The sequence below is a fragment of the Atractosteus spatula genome, chromosome 2 (assembly GCF_055471065.1).
Source record: "Atractosteus spatula isolate fAtrSpa1 chromosome 2, fAtrSpa1.hap1, whole genome shotgun sequence".
Taxonomy (NCBI): Eukaryota; Metazoa; Chordata; class Actinopteri; order Semionotiformes; family Lepisosteidae; genus Atractosteus; species Atractosteus spatula.
In genome coordinates, this window is record NC_142707.1 from 15,369,973 (window position 1) to 15,377,969 (window position 7,997).

The window sequence follows — 7,997 nt, forward strand, 5'->3', positions numbered from 1 at the left end:
AATCAGAGGAGACATTCTTGCTCTTGGAGCTATTGGGTTGCGTTACAATGCTATAAAGGAGACTGGTTGTTCTGCTAATGAAGACTGACTGGACTGTGAGTGCTACATGCTCTGGTAGGCAATCCAGGTATATGGACCAGATTCCCACTCATATTGTTTTGATCTATCTCATGTTTATATATAAACCAAAGCAGGTACTGAATAGTTAAAGATTGATTGTCTTCTTTTTTATATATGTGTATAAATGACCTTCTCTGTTTTGTCAGTGCCAATTGTATAAGAATTGCAAGCTTACCCAGCCTGGAAAGGTTCAAACTTCTAAGGAACATAAATCATAAACATTGTCCTATAATCCCATCCCCCTCACAGAGATCCCCCTTGTGATCAAGTCTCAAAGTCATTCTAGCTTCTCTTGTGCTACTAAAGTGACTCACTGCCTAGCCCACCCCCTGAATTGATTTATACAAAAGTTCTTTGGGATAATTGCAGTCTTTTTTTTTCGCAAAGTAATGCATAATAGAGACCATAATATCAGCGAACCATGATACTGATGCCAATTATTCCTATTTCATGATTTTATGATCTGTAATATATTACGTAAATGTCAGCTCTATGTCTGCAAATTGACAAATCAGCATGGAGAGGCATGAAGGATCAAGCTCTTGGTGAGGACTTGCACTTGACTTTCTCAGCTCTGATCCTGGGGAACCCATGTGACCTTTCTTGATTTCATCCTTCAGGAGGACTCGGTTAGTGTGGTTAATCAAAGCAATGATTGAATGCTTTGTTCGATAAGACTTCAATTGATTATTGGAAAGTCACTTGTTTCTGGTAAGGGTCACCTAAACTCAGATCTGCTGTCTCAGAAACATAGGACACAAGGCAGGAGTACCCTCTAGACAGAACACCAGTCCATCACAAATCGCGCAAGCACACCCAGTGGCAATTAGAAACACCAAAGAACATGGAATGTGGGAGGAAGCACCCAGAGAAAACATTAGTACAGAAGAGCATGCAAAATCCATACAGGTGTACCAGTCTGGATTCCAACACTATGATGACCTTGATAAGATTTTTAAATCTAATTTCAGTTCTTAAGTGAATTAACTCTTACCAGTATCTGGGTGTCAGAAGATTATCTGCTGATTTAGGTTTTAATGACCTGGTCATCCTGGTCATTTAATGACCGAGGATATCAGCTTCTGGGTGATATCAGCTGATTAAGGTTTAGGTGAGCAGGATCTGATGTAATATAATTCTCATCAGTGGCTGTGCATCACAGATAAGTACTGTAAACTATGAATAGCTGTTTAGACAGATGTTGGAGGGTAGTAGTTTATTAATCTAGTTAAATAATTAACATACTTCTGCATGCTAAATGCCTCATCAACAATATGGAAGGAGTAACATTGGAAATACTGTAGCAGCATCAAGAAAATCATTAAATTAATGTAGAAGCCTCAGAGTGTATAAAAAACATTAGACATTCTGAATGAGAAACTGGTTTTAAACAGCAGTCTACAGTTGTACAATATGAAAAGTTCTGCGATGAAGGACAACACGACAGTTGTATGACAAAAACTGGACCAGTTACTGCATTTAAAACTGTATTTTAAGGTGACTCGCTCTGATGCACCAGTATTTAATTTATATTGCAAGAACATTCCATATAATGTTGGTAGAATGTGAAGATTCAATTACATTTAATCACATTTTCTTCTCCAAAACCGAAGAAGAGAGGCACGTTGTGTGAGTGAATGCAAAACTTTATTTTCTAGGCTACTCTGAGAATAAGTAAAGTTCCTTAGAAAATATAATTCCCCAAGACTCTGGTAAAATTGGTGAAAATTAAAAATCAAGGGGGATTTACAGTAACAATACACAACTAAGACTTCAATTGAATATGTTGTGTTTAGTTGTTATCTTCAGAATGATATTACAGTCCTATTAAGAGTTTCCTGAAGAGCTGCAAAAATGGGTTCTGGAGTCAAGAGATTGTCATATACAGACAGGTCAGGGGAGCTAAATCTCTTCAGTTTAGAACAAGGAGGATTGGGAGGTTTTTTGAATTGATCTAAAGTGCTGATAATTTAGAGTAGTAGCTCTCAATGCTGATGCTGGCTAAACCCTGTGTCTGCTGGTTTTCAGTCCATCTGGGTCATTAATCAATGGTGCTAACTGATGCAAGTAATTGATCTGCCTTCTTGTTAAGACTTTTTTTTCTGCACTCAGTCCTTAGTTACAAAATCACCAAAATGAAGAAATTTCCAATCTCAACTTGATAATTGACCATTTGTTCTCTTTGTTCTGACTAAAAGCCTCACCATGTAAAGATTATCACCTTAATTAAGGGGATAGATTCATGCTGAGCAGACACAGATGTGAATGATGTATCGTACTCTCCCACAATGAGTGTTTGTTTTCTTCCTCCAGATGAAGCTACAGTATATTGCTGCTGACACATGAATGAGGAGAGTACTGAAACTCAGGAACTGGCAGAGGGATTCATGCCACTTACAAGCTCTGTAAAACTAAGTGCTGTTGGAAAATTTAAAAACACACCTACAGTTAAATATAAATTTGAACTCAATTGGCTTGTAACCGTGCACTTTGCTGGAGCTAAAACCAGATGGCACAGTGTTCCTACAGGTCCAGGACTAAAAAACACTGCTAAAGAGACCCTGTAAACATGAGGATTGACTTCCATGAGGTAGGGGGTGGAAGAATTCTGTTTATGAGCAACTGATTCTGGGTGGTTACCATCCTATAGGCTATTGAGGGTCTATTTAAATAATCACCTACTTAAAAATGGGGAAAAGTGCCTCAATTTAGATATTATAAATCGTTGAATTAAGTACTGAAACAGGTGAGACAAAACAGATCTCCAGGAACATTATACTGTATACTGATGGAAAAAAGAAATGCAACATTTTCTGGAATGAGAATACTATAGTTACAGCTTATGTACTTTCACAAAAAGTTGTCAATTTGTTTTAAGCCATCTGACCAGCAATACAGTTTGTGCAGTGAGGCATTGCAACTTGCCATGACAACGAAAACTCGTTAGGTGGACCTTTACCCAACGAGGTCCAGGTGGAACAATGCCTGATCAGGTCACCTTTAAAAAGGCCTTAATTCAAAGCTTAGGTTACTGCAAGAAAAGGCCACACTTTGCCAGTTTTCTGTGCATTCCATAATGCTTCTAATGTCAACAGGAGCAAGGGAGAGGGCCACTGGCATGCTGCAGGCAGGCATGTCATGTGCCAGCAATGCCAGACACTTTGAAGTAAGCCACTCCACTGTGTCCGGACTGCAGAGAAGGTTTCAGTAGACCAGCAGGACAGATGGCCATCTAAGATCTGGTTGCTCTCAAATGACCACACCAGAGCAGGACCAACACATCAGACTGGTCTATCTGAGAGATTGTTTCAGATCTGCCACCCGTACTGCTGCTGAAACTGCCGGCAGACTCAATGCCCACGTCAGTGACAGGACAGTGAGGCTCCATGCTGTTGGCCTTAGAGCAAGGTGACCTGTCAGAGGTCCTCTGCTCACACCTCCTAGACATCACACCCGACTGCCTTGGGCCAGACAGAAGCTGCGATGGACTTGTCAGCAGTGGCATCAGGTCCTCTTCACAGATGAGTCACTCTACAGCCTGTTCCACGCAGACAGGAGGGCCAGAGTGTGAAGGAGGAGGTGTTGCATTTCCTTTTTCCATTAGTATATATTGTCTGTAACAGTGTTGCACAATTCCATTTGTGAAAGGCACCAAAGTTATCAGATTTTCATTCTATCCAAACTCTGAAGTACCTAATCCCACTACTAAATAGATAAACTGGAACAAATGAACACTTCAGCAAAGAAGATTTAAAGAGATTGGTGTATCCTGCTGGATTGTGACACTCAAAGACTAGATTTGTGCACCACTTTTCTGAGGAGAAAAACCAGGCTCACTTTCAGAGCTGCAGTCCTAACAGATTCCCCTGGGAAAAAATCAGGGGGCAGCAGGAGCTAAAAATAGTGCCGCCAGGGCTCGACAGCTGACATTCACAGCGCTCTGCTGAGTTTTATTTACTGAAGGCATTTCCGCTGCTTGTGTGGAATAAACTTCACAGCACTAACCCCTGGAAAACTGGGTTATATAGGTGAGAGCCTTGAGGTTGATTAATTTGTAATTAATCTGTTTGACATTTGTGTGAAGCAATTTACATTTGTACCCATCTATTCAGGTGGGCATTGTAGTAGAATAATCCGAGTGAAGTACCTTGCTCAAGAGAACAACAGTAGTGCCACACCCAGTATTGGAACCCAGGACCTTACTGTTTTTTAGTCTTGAGCCATGGTTCTGATTTTGGTTTTCCTTATGAAAGTTTGGCACCAAAATGTTTTATGACCATTTTGCATTTTATGCAGTATTCCTCCATATTTTGAAGTTACTTTGGTTTCATAGTGCTTCCTTAAAGGTTTGCCACGTGTTTGCTGTGCTTAACTACATCAGACTATGATGATAGCTTAATTTCCCAGAGGAATTATTACTACGAGCAGGATGTCTGACATTCAGCCAAATAATATCATTTTAAACTTACAGTAAAAACTGTAAGAAAAAAGTCAAACCATGCCAAGTGAGTTGACAAAAAACATAAAATACAGCATTAAACTAATGTGCTGAGGCATGCAGTTAAGGTGAAGTACCTGACATTCTGCTGTGTACAGTGCTAGAACAGACTCGAGCCAAAGGTGCTTGTCATGTTGCATGTCAGACACTGAACAGTGCAAGACCAGAATTTACAGGGTGAAGGCATACAGTAGTGACTGATAATAAAATAACTCCCAATAAGTGTAATCTAAATATGGTTTTACAGATGCTTTTGTTTTTTCTGCATTGTGTGCTTCTGTTTGCAGTAGAATCAAGTCTTGGTCTGATTTTAATCTTGGGGCAAATGTAGATAAGAAATTTGCTTGCATTGGAAAATCTGGCCATTGGTACAGTAGATGTCTGACTTATGGTACTCTAGGTCTGAGAGATAACCAAAGCTATAGTTAGAGACTAACCTAAGGAGGTAAAAACATTGGAAAGATTATTGTAGAATTACAACTGTAAATTCACTTTAAAACATGGATTAAAATTTATCAATGGCTATAATGTGAAACCTCTAGACAATCAAAGGAAAGTGGTTGATGTACTGAATGAATATTTAACTCAGGCCTTCACTAAGCAAGGAATCAACAACATGCCTCAGGCAACAGAAAGACAAAGTTCTGTATTAAACAGTCATAGCATAGAAGATGCAGACGTCTTTTAGGTACTGCAAACATTTAAAATGAACAAATCTTCACAGCTTGATGGTATTCTAGCAAATGTAATAAAGGAAAGAAAGAGTTGTATTCTTAGGACTTTAACACAGCCCTTGCAACAGCCACTTAAGACTGTAGTAGTATCAATGGACAGGAGAATTTCTCATGTAGTGTTGAAACATAGAAAGGGAGTAAAAAATGAAACAAGTAATAACATGTCTGATTTTTGCTGATTTTTGTTTTGTATGTTATTTACAGTTTTTATTTAAATTATTTAATAATTAGACCTAATCAGGATGACCATTTATATAGACAATGATTTCCTCCTTATGCATAAAATAGGGATGTATGGCAATGGTAGGTCTTGTTTAACTAAGGTTTTAGAGTTTTTTGAGTGAACAACAACAATAATGGACACACCAAGGTCATATGATATGGTATTTATATTTTCAGAAAGCCTTTGAAATTCCTCATATAAGTCATATCTTCAAATTACAGGTGATAAACTAATGAAGTCTGTCGATGATACAAAATAGAAGGATTACCAAATACTGTAGAAGCAGCAAATTAAATGTCTAAATGATTTAGACAAAATTCAAGGCTGGGCAAACACTTAGCAGATTTTTCATGTAGACAAGGGCAAATCCTCAGATAAATTAGCTACTACCTACCAAATGGGCTAAGGGGGACAGTCTGAATAGCCTCTTCTTATTTGAGAGCTTTCTTATGTCCTTAAGCTACTTTGAATTTGTTTTTCTGCCTTGGTCAAACTTGTATAATCTGTTCTTTTAGAATGCAATATTTGTAAAACTTTTCTTTAGTACAAGTGAAACAACTTAATTTTCACAGATTTCTGACTGACTGCCCCTTGTGTTCTCTTCTTTGAGCATCACAAACTAAACATCTCTGTGGATGTTTAGCATCACACCCCAGGAAGGCTCCAAAGGCGAAATGTTGTGTTTCTTTTCTTCTCTTTTCAGTGTGGAATAAACCTATACTTGTTCCTTTGCATCTGTTTGGATGTGCCTGATTCACCTTATTATTTGTCCAATTCTGCCTTCTCCACCATTCTCTTTCAAGGTCATTTATAATCCCTTAACATGTCAAATGTGTTTGATCTCTGGATAGTTCGTAGGCAGTCATTTCACACAACGTATCCAGGAGTCACCGTTTTGTGACAGTTGGATGTGGATACTGTTCTAAAGGAAGGATTTCTGCTTCTCATTCTCACGATGATTTAGTCAGCATCATTTTGTCTGTTTGCGCTCCGGGGGGGGATTAAGAAGGCAAAGATAGAACGATTTTAAGATGCTAGTGATTTTCCATGGCTATTAGTGTGCTTGTTTTACATCTGTATATTGAGATATACGGTAAGGCCTTTTGCTAACAGAAGCAGAGAAGGAGCAGTATGTTAATTAATTAGCCTCTACGTACTGCTTCCCCGTGAGTCACAGGGATGAGTCGAGTTTGATCAATGCCAGGAGGACGTCTTTCTGGGATAATGATTTTGTAGGTCATGGTTTGTGTTTATCTAATTGCAGACACACACACACTGGAATGACAAACGAGACTGTGAGTCAGACAACGTGTGAGAATGTGAGGAGGGGGGTGGTTAAAGTCTGCTGACAATGTCTATCGGCCTCTTTCATGAATGAAAAGACTCTGTCAGAAATGCCCCCTGAGGGTTGACACTGAAAGTCATAAACATACTCTCTGGGTTACAGTTATATGTGCAGTTATGATGATCATAATGCACACTCAGATCTACTGTAGTCAGGTATTGAAATACTTTGAAAGGTTTTTATTCAATTTGAATAGAATCAAAGCAAAAACATTTTTTTATTTTGATCTTCAGGTGTTTAAGCTTAATAATCTGATATGTAGAATGCCTCTTAGGTTTATCTAATACTGAAAATGTTTGGATCATATACTTGAAAGTGTTGGATGACAGGAATTCCATAGTGTAATTGTAGTGTTCCGTACAATTGTACTTAATTAGGAATCGCACCATTGCGTTCAGTATTCTCTTCTGTGTCACAATCTTTGTCTGACCACAAGGCTGATGTTGCTTGTGTATGTATCTTGCCATTGATCACACTGTCTTTTATTCTTCTGTAATTCTCCTCTGTAAGGCAGCTGGGATGTGATCTGCACCACTGAGCAGGAATGACAGCATGAAGAATCTGGCCAGCTCATGTTCATGTTCTGTATTCCCAAGGCAGGCATTACAAATAAAGGGAACAGTTTCAGCTCTTGAGGAACTTGTGCTTCTTGTAAATGCCATCCTGCCTAACGTAAACATTTATATTGACTTATAAACACAACTTCCTCATTGTACTCTGTAACTTACTGTACTACATTCCTGCAAGTTATTTTCCTGAGCAGGTAATGCATTTTGCTCAAGAATAAGAATTTTGCTATATCATGGCATTTAATGATTGCGATTAGCATTTTCCTTATGTCACTATCTAGCAAAATACTTATTCACTCCAAAATATAAATATTTTAAAAAGTCATAGTTTTATGTAGTTGAACTTGTGGTGTTCCTTATGATGCATATTTCTGTGGTTTTGAAAGGAATGGATATGCTACACTAGGTTTACAACCGGATACAGAACCGTTTCATAAACATTAAAATCCAAAGGGATTTGCTACCAGCTAAGAGAGCGTGAAGCAGAATTCCCCCCCGGTTCAAGATC